Raw genomic sequence first — 14,325 nt, 5'->3', positions numbered from 1 at the left:
ACATATTTATTTCCCATTATTTATCTTTGTTTACCTTGGCAAAGTAATATCAGTGTATTTCATTGTAATCTGATTTTTGTATTCCTGAGGGTTTCATTTTAATTTGGTTTTCTGATAAGTAAGGAGGCAAAAATATTTGGCTTTCCCTTGTTGTTTTTAATGTACATCAGAATAATAAATACTGTTTAGTAGCCAGGAGGCTAAATTTATTTAAATCAATATCTAATTAGGTTTCTTAATGTACTACCTTTCACTTTGGAAATTTAAAAAAATCTAAGCAATTATGTGATACTGTACTGGTATCCTACTAGTTTCTACTTGGCTACCTTTTTCAAGTAATTGGTTACTGCTAGACCCAAGTATTGCATTGATTTGTTTCAGTGGTTCATCATAAAGGGCTGAGCTAATTGTATTTTTGGATGGTAAGTTCTTTCAGGCCAACATCAGAGGTTTTGTTTGGAAAGATGAAAGGGGTACAAAATTCATGTGAAGTGCAACTGTGAAAAAATGGGAAGTGCTTCTTGTGAATGTTAAGAGATTATGCAACATTTTAAGGTATTTTGTGAAAAACGGTACAAAAACTAAAAAGGTACAGAAACAATGATTAAAAACAAATAACAGACAATCGTTAAAACCCAAGCTTATTCCTTAACACTAGGGATCCAATCCCAAAATGCCACTGTGCAAAGAAAAGCCACTGAAGTCACTACGAGACTTGGAAGACTTCCAGGACTCCCTAAGTAACTACTCAGCAGAATCATATGCTTATGTTAATAGACTGACAGCTGAAGTTTCTGTATTTGGACCCCCACCAGTTGCCCAGCAATATGACTTGTAAACTAGGTCTCCTCCAGAGTACCTTCCCACCAGTGGGTCACTTACAGATTTTAAAGATTGCTACTGTCTCTCTTCCTCAGAGATGTTCAATTTGAGATATAGGGAAACTCTTCAACCTCCTTTTTCAGAAGTTAATCTCCAACTGCCTGGCTTCACAGTTCTCCCTTTATCAACTCTCCTTCATTCCAGGTTTCTACAGCACTCATATATGTAGAGAGAATATATATATAGAGAGAGAGAGAGAATGCATGGCCCCGCTCTGGTGCTCTAGCAGGGTCAGGGGCCACTCCACGGATAGAAGCTGGAGAAGAGGCATGCCATTTCTTCCGGTAGCCACTTGAGGTAAGTGTCGCTCAGAGACTGCACCCCTGAGCCTTTCTCCATGCCACAATCCCCTGCCCAGCCCTGATCCCCCTCCCGCTCTCCAAACCCCTCGATCCCAGCATGGAGCACCCTCCTGAACCCCAAACCTCTCATCCCCAGCCCCACCCCAGAGCCTGCACCCCTTCCCACACCCCTGCCCCAGCCCAGATACCCCTGCAGCCCTCCGAACCTCTCTGTCTCAGCCCAGAGCACCCTCCTACACCCCAAAGTCCTCATCCCCAGCCCCACCCCAGAGCCCTCAGCCCCTCCCACACCATAACCCCAATTTTGTGAGCATTCATGGCCCACCATACAATTTTTATTCCCCGATGTGGCCCTCCGGCTAAAAAGTTTGCCCACCCCTGGGCCGCCTCCTCTACTTCCTCCTGGTGCTGGCCAAGGTGGTTGTCTACCATACCAGGAGGAAGAAGCTGGTGCTCTGCAACTGTGGGGCCTACTTCTGATCCTCCCTTAAGTCACATCTCTGGACAGAGTTCCTCTGGGCCACGTCCACTGGTTTCCTGGATGCCTTCAAGGAGCAGTGACATTGTCCGAGGTTCTCTTCTTGGTGTCCCTTCTGGATCCCTGCTTTTGAACCTCTGACTCTCACTCCCATCCCTGTTTTTTTTTCATTTGTTGTCCCCCATAATCTTTTTAATGCCCAAGTCTAGTGACTCCTGCCCTTAGGCTTGGAGGGGTTTAGATGTGGGAGGGCTTGTGCTGGCTATCCTCAGAGCCTCATTAGGTGCTCCAGTGAATCAGCACTCGGACATGCAGCAACAACCCAGCTGCACTCACTTACGACTTTCACAGAGCCTTCAGAGACTCAGCCCTCAGGTATGCAGTACTGACATGTTGCTGAGCAGAGCCTGGGTCAGATGACCCCCAGGCTCAGGTGGCAAAGTTTGCAGATGATACTAAACTGCTCAAGGTAGTCAAGACCAAAGCAGCCTGTGAAGAACTTCAAAAAGATCTCACAAAACTAAGTGATAGGGCAACAAAAAGGCAAATGAAATTTAATGTGGATAAATGTAAAGTAATGCATATTGGAAAAAATAACCCTAACTATACATACAGTATGATGGGGGCTAATTTAGCTACAGCTAATCAGGAGAAAGATCTTGGAGTCATCGTGGATAGTTCTCTGAAGATGTCCATGTAGTGTGCAGCGGCAGTCAAAAAAGCAAACGGGATGTTAAGAATCATTAAAAAAGGGATAGAGAATAAGATGGAGAATATCTTATTGCCCTTATATAAATCCATGGTATGCCCACATCTTGAATACTGCATACAGATGTGGTCCCCTCATCTCAAAAAAGATATACTTAGAAAAGGTTCAGAAAAGGGCAACTAAAATGATTAGGGGTTTGGAACGGGTCCCGTATGAGGAGAGATTAACGAGGCTAGAACTTTTCAGCTTGGAAAAGAGGAGACTAAGGGGGATATGATAGAGGTATATAAAATCATGAGTGGTGTGGAGAAAGTGAATAAGGAAAAGTTATTTACTTGTTCCCATAATATAAGAACTAGGGGCCACCAAATGAAATTAATGGGTAGCAGTTTTAAAACAAATAAAAGGAAGTTCTTATTCACTCAGCGCACAGTCAACCTATGGAACTCCTTGCCTGAAGAGGTTGTGAAGGCTAGGACTATAACAGGGTTCAAAAGACAACTGGATAAATTCATGGAGGTTAAGTCCATTAATGGCTATTAGCCAGGATGGGTAAGGAATGGTGTCCCTAGCCTCTGTTTGTCAGAGGGTGGAGATGGATGGCAGGAGAGAGATCACTTGATCATTAACTGTTAGGTTCACTCCCTCTGGTGCGCCTGGTATTGGCCACTGTCGGTAGACAGGATACTGGGCTAGATGGACCTTTGGTCTGACCCAGTATGGCCATTCTTATGTTCTTATGTTCTGTTTCCACAATCCCACCAGAACTTCACAGCAACAGTGCTATCAGGCCAGGAATTCTCCTGCTACCTCACTGTCCATCAGACTCTTAAGACTCTTAGCCTGCCCCTGCCCCACTGGAGTCCTGTCCCAGTATTGTCCTTGCCCTACTCCAGCCTCACTCCATCCCCATCAGTGACCCACACCAGCCTTGCCTCCTCCCCCGATCCTCCATCAGACTCTGACTACCCAACTTCGACCTTTGGCCTGTATCTGGACTCTGCCTTTGATATTGACTTGGCTTGTCTTTGGACTCTGACCACCTGGTTCGGCCTTCTGGCCTGCACCTTCACTCTGGCTACAGTTTTGCTTCTGTTTTTTCTACAAACTCTGATCTCACTTTTGACTCTGGTCTGCCCCTGAATCTCAATTCCATTGCCACCCTTGGCCTCTATGCCTAGATGCGACCTACCTGCCAACCTCTACGTCTGAGGATTGGAGGCAACACCTGACAATAGCAAAAGAAGCTAAGCCTCAGAATCATAGTGAAATAGAGATGCTCATGTTTATCTGTGATTCCAAATCTCCCATCTAAAAGTACACCTACTGCACTTAACAGAATCAGCATAGGTGTCCAGCCATCCATTGTCTTGTGTAACCAAAATGTACACGGAATAACACTCATATAGAATAATGATAGATCTTACTGTCCAGAGGATATCCATCTCTTTAATCAACTTTGAAAGTTCTGATTAAAATAGGTTTCAGAGTAACAGCCGTGTTAGTCTGTATTCGCAAAAAGAAAAGGAGTACTTGTGGCACCTTAGAGACTAACCAATTTATTTGAGCATAAGCTTTCGTGAGCTACAGCTCACTTCATCGGATGCATACTGTGGAAAGTGTAGAAGATCTTTTTATACACACAAAGCATGAAAAAATACCTCCCTCCACCCCACTCCCCTGCTGGTAATAGCTTATCTAAAGTGATCACTCTCCTTACAATGTGTATGATAATCAAGGTGGGCCATTTCCAGCACAAATCCAGGTTCTCTCTCCCCCCCACACACAAACCCACTCTCCTGCTGGTAATAGCTTATCTAAAGTGACCACTCTCCTTACAATGTGTATGATAATCAAGGTGGGCCATTTCCAGCACAAATCCAGGGTTTAACAAGGACGCCTGGGGGGGGGGGTAGGAAAAAAGAAGGGGAAATAGGTTATCTTGCATAATGGCTTAGCCACTCCCAGTCTCTATTCAAGCCTAAGTTAATTGTATCCAATTTGCAAATGAATTCCAATTCAACAGTCTCTCATTGGAGTCTGGATTTGAAGTTTTTTTGTTGTAATATCGCAACTTTCATGTCTGTAATCACGTGACCAGAGAGATTGAAGTGTTCTCCAACTGGTTTATGAATGTTATAATTCTTGACATTTGATTTGTGTCCATTTATTCTTTTACGTAGAGACTGTCCAGTTGACCAATGTACATGGCAGAGGGGCATTGCTGGCACATGATGGCATATATCACATTGGTGGATGTGCAGGTGAACGAGCCTCTGATAGTGTGGCTGATGTGATTAGGCCCTGTGATGGTGTCCCCTTAATAGATATGTGGGCACAGTTGGCAACGGGCTTTGTTGCAAGGATAGGTTCCAGGGTTAGTGGTTCTGTTGTGTGGTATGTGGTTGCTGGTGAGTATTTGCTTCAGGTTGGGGGGCTGTCTGTAGGCAAGGACTGGCCTGTCTCCCAAGATCTGTGAGAGTGTTGGGTCATCCTTCAGGATAGGTTGTAGATCCTTAATAATGCGTTGGAGGGGCTTTAGTTGGGGGCTGAAGGTGACGGCTAGTGGCATTCTGTTATTTTCTTTGTTAGGCCTGTCCTGTAGTAGGTGACATCTGGGAACTCTTCTGGCTCTATCCATCTGTTTCTTCACTTCCGCAGGTGGGTATTGTAGTTGTAAGAATGCTTGATAGAGATCTTGTAGGTGTTTGTCTCTGTCTGAGGGGTTGGAGCAAATGCGGTTGTATCGTAGAGCTTGGCTGTAGACAATGGATCATGTGGTGCGGTCAGGGTGAAAGCTGGAGGCATGTAGGTAAGAATAGCGGTCAGTAGGTTTTTGGTATAGGGTGGTGTTTATGTGACCATCGTTTATTAGCACTGTAGTGTCCAGGAAATGGATCTCTTCTGTGGATTTGACCAGGCTGAGGTTGATGGTGGGATGGAAATTGTTGAAATCATGGTGGGAATTCCTCAAGGGCAGGGTTTCTTTGGAATTGATGCTTTATGAAGGCAGAAGTGCCATCACATTTAGTTTTCACCCTGGACAGAAATAGAAACTAGCAGTGAAATCAGGATTCAGATCCATTTCAGGAGAAAGAAACTTCCCTGAAATTTGGGGGTTGTTTAGATCTGTGGTTTGGTTTAGACCCATATATCCTGGAAACTGAACAAAAATCATATTCAAGTGTCACAAACTGACTTGAAATCCTAATTTAGCTTACTTAAATGTATATAAGAATAAAAGAATGGCCATACTGGGTCAGACCAAAGGTCCATCTAGCCCAGTATCCTCTCTTCTGGCAGTGGCCAATGCCAAGTGACTCAGAGGGAATGAACAGAACAGTTAATCATCAAGTGATCCATCCCATCGCCCATTCCCAGCTTCTGGCAAACAGAGGCTAGGGACACCATCCCTGCTCATCCTGGCTAAAAGCCATTGATTGACCTATCCTCCATGAACTTATCTAGTTCTTTTTTGAATTTGGCCTTCACAACATTCTCCACAACATCCTCTGGCAAAGAATTCCACAGGTTGACTCTGCATTGTGTGAAAAAATACTTCCTTTTGTTTGTTTTAAATCTGCTGCCTATTCATGTCATTTGGTGACTGCTAGTTCTTGTGGTATGAGAAAGAGTAAATAACACTTCCCTGTTTACTTTCTCCACACCAATCATGATTTTATAGACTTCTATCATATCCTCCCTTAGTTGTCTCTTTTCCAAGCTGAAAAGTCCCAGTCTTATTAATCTCTCCTCATATGGCAGCCATTCCGTACCCCTTATCACCTTTGTTGCCCTTTTCTGAACCTTTTCCAATTCCAATCTATCTTTTTTGAGATGGCGCAACCACATCTGCATGCAGTATTCAAGATGTGGGCATACCAAGGATTTATATAGCAGCAATATGATACCTACTGTCTTATTATCTATCCCATTTTTAATGATTCCCAACATTCTGTTCACTTTTTTGACTGCCGCTGCACATTGAGTGGATGTTTTCAGAGAACTATCCACAATGACTCCAAGATCTCTTTCTTGAGTGGGAACAGCTAATTTAGTTTTATTTACATTCACTATTTATAATAATAGAATCAAACTACCTGCTCATTTGTAATATTTGTACAGGATAAATATGTCATTTGTATTTGTACAAGAAAGGTAAGCTTTTTTTCCAAGGTCATATTGCTTGAAATTGATTTCTTCAGGTACAAAATTCTGAGCCTTGAAATGCTTTCATGCCATTTGCAGTGACCTCTTATTCAGTGTATGAGATGGCTTTTACTTGCTACAGAAGATACTTGCTACAGAATAAATGAGTTTTTGAACAGACTATGCTACCACTTATTTTCATGTGCAATAATCTGGTGTTACTAACATCCTTGAAATCACTCTCTGGCCATTACCTTAATTGAAGAATATAATATGAATGCCTGACTTTTTACAATCTCTTTCACATGTGAGTGGTCCCTTGGGTTTGCAGGATCCAGTTGTAACACTTGTAGAGCTTAATTCTGCAAGGCGCTGCTGAATGTCAGCTATGAGGTGCTGAGAGCTTTTGTCAAGGTTCCTCCCCCACTCTGAACTCTAGGGTACAGATGTGGGGACCTGCATGAAAACCTCCTAAGCTTACTTTTACCAGCTTAGGTTAAAACTTCCCCAAAGTACAAATTAATTTTATCTGTTGTCCTTGGAATAACCACTGCCACCACCAAACTCTAACTGGGTTTACTGGGAAACGTAGTTTGGACATGTCTTTCCCCCCAAAATCCTCCCAACCCTTGCACCCCACTTCCTGGGAAAGATTTGGTAAAAATCCTCACCAATTTGCATAGGTGAGCACAGACCCAAACCCTTGGATCTGAGAACAATGAAAAAGCATTCAGTTTTCTTACAAGAAGACTTTTAATAGAAATAGAAGTAAATAGGAGTAAAGGAATCACCTCTGTAAAATCAGGATGGTAGATACCTTACAGGGTAATTAGATTCAAAACATAGAGAATCCCTCTAGGCAAAACCTTAAGTTACAAAAAAGACACACAGACAGAAATAGTCATTCTATTCAGCACAATTCTTTTCTCAGCCGTTTAAAGAAATCATAATCTAACGCATACCTAGCTAGATTACTTACTGAAAGTTCTAAGACTCCATTCCTGTTGTATCCCCGGCAAAGCAGCATACCAACAGCCACAGACCCTTTGTTTCTCTCCCTCCTCCCAGCTTTTGAAAGTATCTTGTCTCCTCATTGGTCATTTTGGTCAGGTGCCAGCGAGGTTACCTTTAGCTTCTTAACCCTTTACAGGTGAGAGGATTTTTCCTCTGGCCAGGAGAGATTTTAAAGGGGTTTACCCTTCCCTTTACATTTATGACAGCTTTTAACTCTCATTGACTCAGAACCTCATAGGATTGGGCTCTTTGCATTCTAGTGCACAGTCTTGGTCTATAAAGTATAGGAAAATGTTCACAGAGAACTTGATCCAGTCTTCCTTTCACTGAAAAGTCCCACAGACTCATTGGGAAGAAGAGCAGCTCCTAGGTGCTGAAACCCTAATTTGTATCAAAGCATGGCATATACAATGACAACGCTTAACAATGTTAAGACCTGGGGGGCTTGGGGGAGGGGGGAGAAAAGGTGACTTCTTCTGGCATTGAACTTTTTGATTTTACTTTCCATTATTGTTTTAAGTGTTGCAACTAAGTTTAACACAAAATAGACATGGGACTGTCAGTCTCTTACAGCGTAGTGCCTGGGGGTCAACTACAGATTCAAACTCTTCAGTGTCTGGTTTAGAACCTGATCCTGTCACTTTCACTCATAGAAGTAGCTTGTGCTCATATGATTAGTTCCATAATGTATTTAAGGGCTTTTATTCACTGCATTGTTAGCTCAAGCTGTAACTCAAGTTTTGCCCCTAATGCAGGTCACGTTCACAAGCAAAAGTGCCTATTTTTAATTTAATGGTGCTTTAAGGTCAAGCTAGCTGACTGTCATGGGGTATGGGTTGAAGTTTGAGTGCTGCTTGGAGATAGTAATGCAGTGGGGATGTAGTAGCTTGAGTTACAACAACCCACCCACTGCTGATATAATTACTCTGTGTAGCTCAAGTTGTTTTGCAGTGTGATCACTTATAGCTCTCACTCGAGCTAGGTTAGTGAAGTAACTCAAGTGTACTCACTCCAGCTAACTGTTTCAATGAACACAAACCCTGTGTGGAAGTTTAGTAGACGCAAGTATCTGTGAAACAACTTTGAAATGGAATGCAAGTGTAAAAGGAAATTTGGGTGGATGACTGCGTAAAAATACAACTCCACAAATTCATTATACTTTCAGAATATCTTTGTTGTTGTTGTTTAGTCAAGGATGTTAGGTGGTGCAATTTAATGGCACTGTGAAATATATAGTCATTCTAAGAATGCATGTTTAATAAGGGCATGTTACAGTACACCAAATCAAACATAGACAAGTTTTTAATCTAATCTACTTCAAGAGGAATGACAGATTCATCTCCAACCAAAATGAATACATGCAGCTCTTTTCCAGCTTCACTATCTTCGTAATCAGCCCTACTACAAGATAAATAAATAAAGCCTGCAGATAATTACAGAATGTTTTGTTTAATAATGTTGTCACTAACTATGTTCTTTCAAAGATAAATGTCCATATGCACTGCCCCTCACAGGATTAGAGGAATAAAAACAGATTAATTTAATTGGTTCATGTTTTACCAACTCAAAATATCCTTGAACAATTCCTGTTATTTACCTGTAGTCATACATACTAATAAGAACCTCCCCAATCTCATTATGACCAAAATTTAATAAGGGAAACAGCAGAAGGGATGAGGTGGCATTGGACTCAGTGATTTAATGAGCTCATCATTGTCTTTTAGGAATCTTGGTTATAATTTAGATGGATTCCTCAATTTGGCCCCAAATGTTATTCATGTACGTATATTATATTGCATTGCGTGTGCGTATATGTGTATATATATCCCCCATTAGCTGGGTTGCTGGGGTGTGTGGTTTGAGACAAAGTGCAAGAATAGAAAGTGAAAGTGTTACCGGTTGTGAAGGGTTCAAGCACTCCTGCATCAGGACTGTGGCCGTATTAAGTCACTGTTGGATTTTAAGGCAATGTTTGCCCATTTCATTTCTCTGGATACCCCCATGCTAAAATATACTCAATGTATTTTTTCTAAGGGATGATGTCTGACATATTGACCTGGACATGAAGGAAGAATGGCAAGATGGGAGGGAAGTGGTTTAATTAGGCCACAATTTTATTAGCTTCTCTGGGAACTCTCCAGCAATAACTTATATAGTGCAGGTCAAGATTCTTTCTTGAATCATTTCCACCTATTTGGGGAGGGCTGTCACTGCTGGCGCCCCATCTCCATACCTTGTATGAAGTATTAAGGGCTAGGAAAAGTGTGTATATGAGGGTGTCTCCTTGCTGTGCCAAACATTAGGAGCCCCAACTACATTCCCAGCTTCTTTAGGGCATGCCTTCCTCTAAAACCATTTCCAATTCTGGTTTATCAGGGAACCAGAGTTCCTACGGATTGTGTACCTTCACTGGACACCAGGACACATTAGCAGTTAGTGAGAGAGGGCTGTGTCCAGCAGGACAGGGCATATATACCTTTCCCCTGTTGTGTAGGGGACAGTGGCTTACATGAGCCCTTCTGGCCCACTCCTAGATCAGGTGATGGTTCTCCCTCCCTCTCTACTCCACTGACCTGAAGGAGGAGGAGGGAATTCTCAAAGGAGCCATGACTCCTTTATTCTCACCAGACCGCCTCTCTTTCACATTGCTGTCTTTGAGATTGAAGGGTTGCATTGTAGTTATTTATGAATTTGCAGTCTATAGTGGACAGAGAAGAGAGTAGGAATGGTGATTATTAGAGCTGATTGAGACATTACTGACTAAACTAAATGTTGTTGAAATATGCTGTTCTGCTGAAGCCAAAATATTTGGCGGAAACATACTGAATTTGACAAATTTTTCAAGGGGAATCTTTTTTGGGTTTAGGGTTCTCTAGGCCAGTGTCCTAACTATCTGACTATAGAGGGTAAGTCTCTCTCTCTCTCTCCCTCCACTTGCTTTCAGGACAGAAGTGATCAGAAAACGTTGTATCCAAAATCCAACCCTGAATTGAAAAGCTCATGTTTCAATCATAAACAGACATTTCAACACAATTTTATTTTCACTAAATTGGAAAAGTTTTGGGTTTGTTCCAGTGCAGAATGAAAACAAATTTCAGAATCTCTAACATTGCTGCTAAATGGAATTGTCAGTCTCCAGTCAGCTCCTAGTGATTATACATAGCACTTTAGTTAACACTCCAAATGCTCTAATCACTGTAAAGATATTAATCAACCCTCATGGCACCCTTTGGAGGGGTAGGTAAGTACTATACTAATTTAACTGATGAGGAAATTTAGACAGGATACTCCAACCTACACCAGAGGAGGAAGTGAAAGGGAAAGTAAGACCTGTGAACTCCCTTCCTGATACTACCACTACTCTAGAGAATATTTTTAGCATCTATTGTAGGATGCACCAGATCAAATTAATTGTGCAGTAGAGGCCCAGGAGTGGATGCAATGGAAGACTACATGTCCTACAATGAAATGCAACTATCCAGCTTCATGATGCATCTTGGGAGTTACATGACTCTGACTGCATTATGGGAGATGTATTCCTGCCAGGGAGTCTGGCTCATATTGGAGAATGGGATCGGAAATGTACAACACCTGTAAGCCAATGAATGCTAAGGAAATGCAGTTTAATATTGAAATGACTTAAAATGAAGTTTTCAGGTTGTTTCAACAACTTGAAATTATCTGAAATATTTTAATTTCAGGAATGTTGAAATGTTTTGCTTTGATTGAAAATGTCAAAGTGAAATGTTTCAAAACTACCAAATCATTTTTTCCCCAGAATTTCCATTCTATCAACAAACTTCAATAGTTTGATCTTTCAGCCCAATTCAAGATTAAAACAAATTTTGAAATGTTGGAATTTTCCATCGGGATGGAAGTTCTGTTTTCTGACCAGCTTTACTCAGAACAGTTGCAAGGTAAGGAACAGACAGGTCGTGTTCCCTTTCCCCACCGCAGGAGTAGAACACAGCTGTTGTTTCAGAGTTCACAGCAACACTATACAACATTTTAGGAAAAAAAGTGATGACAAATACCATAATTAAAGAAAATTGGTGGGGATATTTTGATAGGCAGAGTGTAATTACCTGTATAGCAATTTGGCCACAAAATCTACTTTTACCAAAGTTTCATTGGAAAATTAGTGACCATAACAGTCAGGATTCTGTTTTAGATCTTATCTGAGAGCCAGAGCCTCCAGCAGCAAAGAACCTCTAGACTGGCCTTCATATATATCACGATGCTAACACATTGTAGTTTGTGTATGTTACATTGGATAATAGTGTTGGTATAATACTTTTGGGTCAGTACTGACTCAGGAAGAAGTGTGTCCTATATTAAATGTAAATTATGGTCTGATTCTCTGCTGTCTTACAGATTTGCTGTCATTTACTTCTGTGCAAAATGAGTGCAAAATGCTACCAATCCATTTTGTAGCATTTTACAACCATTCTGCACAGATGTAAAAGACTAAGCAAGGTGCAAGGCAGTGGAAAATCAGATCTTTTATAACTCTAGCAACTTATATAGTCGGAAGCAGTCCTATTTTGTTTCCTACATTTTTTGCACAAAAACAAAGTCTCAGGTTAATCCTATGAAGTGGTTTAAAAGCAAAATAAAGGTCTGGCATTCTGTACTAATCCCTGTTCTCAAAATGGGAATAATTTTAATATTTTAAAAGTTCTGTTCACTTTGTCCCTATACAGGGAAAATGTTGAGATTCAGAGTAAATTTGATTTAGCTGAATGTCTGAATCTCAATCAGGTTTGATCTAATAACTGTCAGCTGACCTGATTAAAGTATACCTCTCCTCCAGTTGATTTAAATCAGCTTGGCTGTTACACAGGAAGCTAAAATACGTGCTATTTCAGATAGCCATCTGGTACCCTAAATTCAGTTATTTTAGAGAACTTTGCTTGAATTGACTTACCTGGAAAGCATAAAAAGATGAGGTTTTTTTTTAAAATCACATTGTACTTACTGTTACTTTTACATAATAAAGCTTGAAACAAATATCCATTTCTTTGCTGAAATGTTTTTTGGTATCATGAAGATCAACAGTTTATTGTTGAATTTGGGAGTGCTGAGTTACAAGCAATGATTTTGGATTTTTCTAAGGGATGAGAACATGTAAGTATTATTTTAAAAACAAACAAAAAGGCTCCTGTTTCTAAAGAATGATATTGGATTTACCGTATTGTACAATACCTTTTGAGCTAAATTATGATTGGCCCTCTGCAAGTGTACAGCACGTACCTTTCACCCTGCCAAGGCCAAAACATGATACAGAATGTGCTTAAAATCCAAAATGAAGGACACCAACTTGAACTGCTGCATGATTCATTCCTGTGCATTACAAACAACAATTTCTGTAATTTCAGTTTCATGATTCTTTTTGGCGCAAATAATTTTCAACAGTAAAAGTGAAGGGATACACCTATTCTATGTGAAATGTAACTGTGGGATTAAAATGAGTGACATCCCTCAGAGCGAAGGACAACTGAGGGGAATATTGCCGGGGAGAGGAGAAGGAGGGAGGGCAACCTAACTGGAGCAGGGCTTGGGAGACTGTACATGGTACCCTTGGGGGGACATAGAGACCAGAACCTGTGGAAAAGTGCTAGAGGGCAGGGACTGAGTCCTGCTTGTGCCTCCTCCTCTTGCTGAAGAGCTCCGTAGTCGCTGCCTCTGGAGTAAGTCACTTGTGGGCCAACTCCCCTGTGGACCAGACTTTACCCCCCTCAAAATTGGTAGCTCTGCTCCTCCTCCTTTTCACGTGGCCCGGAGCTTATGCCCCCTCCTTACACATTGCCAGGGTTGACCGGCCATTCTGTGAACTGAGGTGTAATGGAGAACATGGGTCTTCAGGGGAAATTTGAAAAGAAATGGAGAAACAGCTGGGCTGAAAGTAACTGAGGTCACTTACCGCTATGGGCCAGGGCGGCTCTGGCCCCCGGAAGGGGCGGGACAGCACCCCCCAGCCAACCCTTCCAGCCTGCCTGGCCCGCGCCGCCCGGGGCTCCTGTGTTGATTTAAAGGGCCCAGCAGCAGCGTCCGGCGCCCCGGGCCCTTTTAAATCGCTGGCCCCGGGGCAGCTGCTCCCTTTGTCTCCGCCCCCCCCCCACCCCGGCCCGTCGGCGGCCATGGTGGGCAAAAGAGGTAGGGACGTTAAAGCGCTGCAGGGTCCTTTGCCGCAGCAGCCCTTTAACATTGCTGCGCTCCCCCCCCCCCACCCCCCGTCTGCAGCCCTGCCGACGGGGGTGGGCACAGCAACATCAAAGCGCTGCCGCGGCAAAGGACCATCCTTAAAGCGATGTGCCAGCAGTGCTTTAATGTCCCCGCCCCCTTTGCCACCCCCTGTCGGCAGCCCTGCCGGTGCGGACCCTTCCGGCAGGCCTGCCAAGAGGGAGAAGGGACAACGGCAGCGCTTTAATGTGGGCTGGGTATGGGCCGGTGCGGGTTCTTACCGGTACCTCGTACCGGCCCCTTTCGGCTCACTTTGACCCCCGAGAAACTTTCACCCCTCAGAGAGATGAAAGGAGGCTGCCCAGTTGGCATGGGCTCTGGAGGAGAAGTCTTCCCCACTGGGTATTGGGGAAACTGTGTGTGAAGGCAGAGGGAAAAGCCACTGCTGAGTGTGAAGCAGGGGGTGGCTAAATAAGTCCATGAAGCAATTTAAAAATAAGGGGAGCGGTGTCTTGGGGAAAAAAAACAAAAACCTGAAACAGTCAAACCTCACCAAAGCTCTGCTGTCCAAACAGTAGACAATAAGCTGCACCAATCCACTCCTCCAG

General features: G+C 42.7%; 1 long non-coding RNA gene across 1 annotated transcript; it reads right to left on the bottom strand.

Moving 5' to 3' along the window:
- Positions 1-3,930: 3,930 nt before the first annotated feature.
- Positions 3,931-13,568, bottom strand: LOC311526708. Its single transcript, XR_014713110.1, has 3 exons — positions 13,458-13,568; positions 12,788-12,877; positions 3,931-5,410 (listed from the first exon to the last, which is right to left on the bottom strand). It is a non-coding gene; the product is annotated as an uncharacterized lncRNA (long non-coding RNA).
- Positions 13,569-14,325: the final 757 nt, after the last annotated feature.

This window comes from Lepidochelys olivacea (genome assembly GCF_965140295.1).
Source record: "Lepidochelys olivacea isolate rLepOli2 genome assembly, chromosome: 9".
Taxonomy (NCBI): Eukaryota; Metazoa; Chordata; order Testudines; family Cheloniidae; genus Lepidochelys; species Lepidochelys olivacea.
This window is presented reverse-complemented; position numbering and strand designations above follow the sequence as displayed.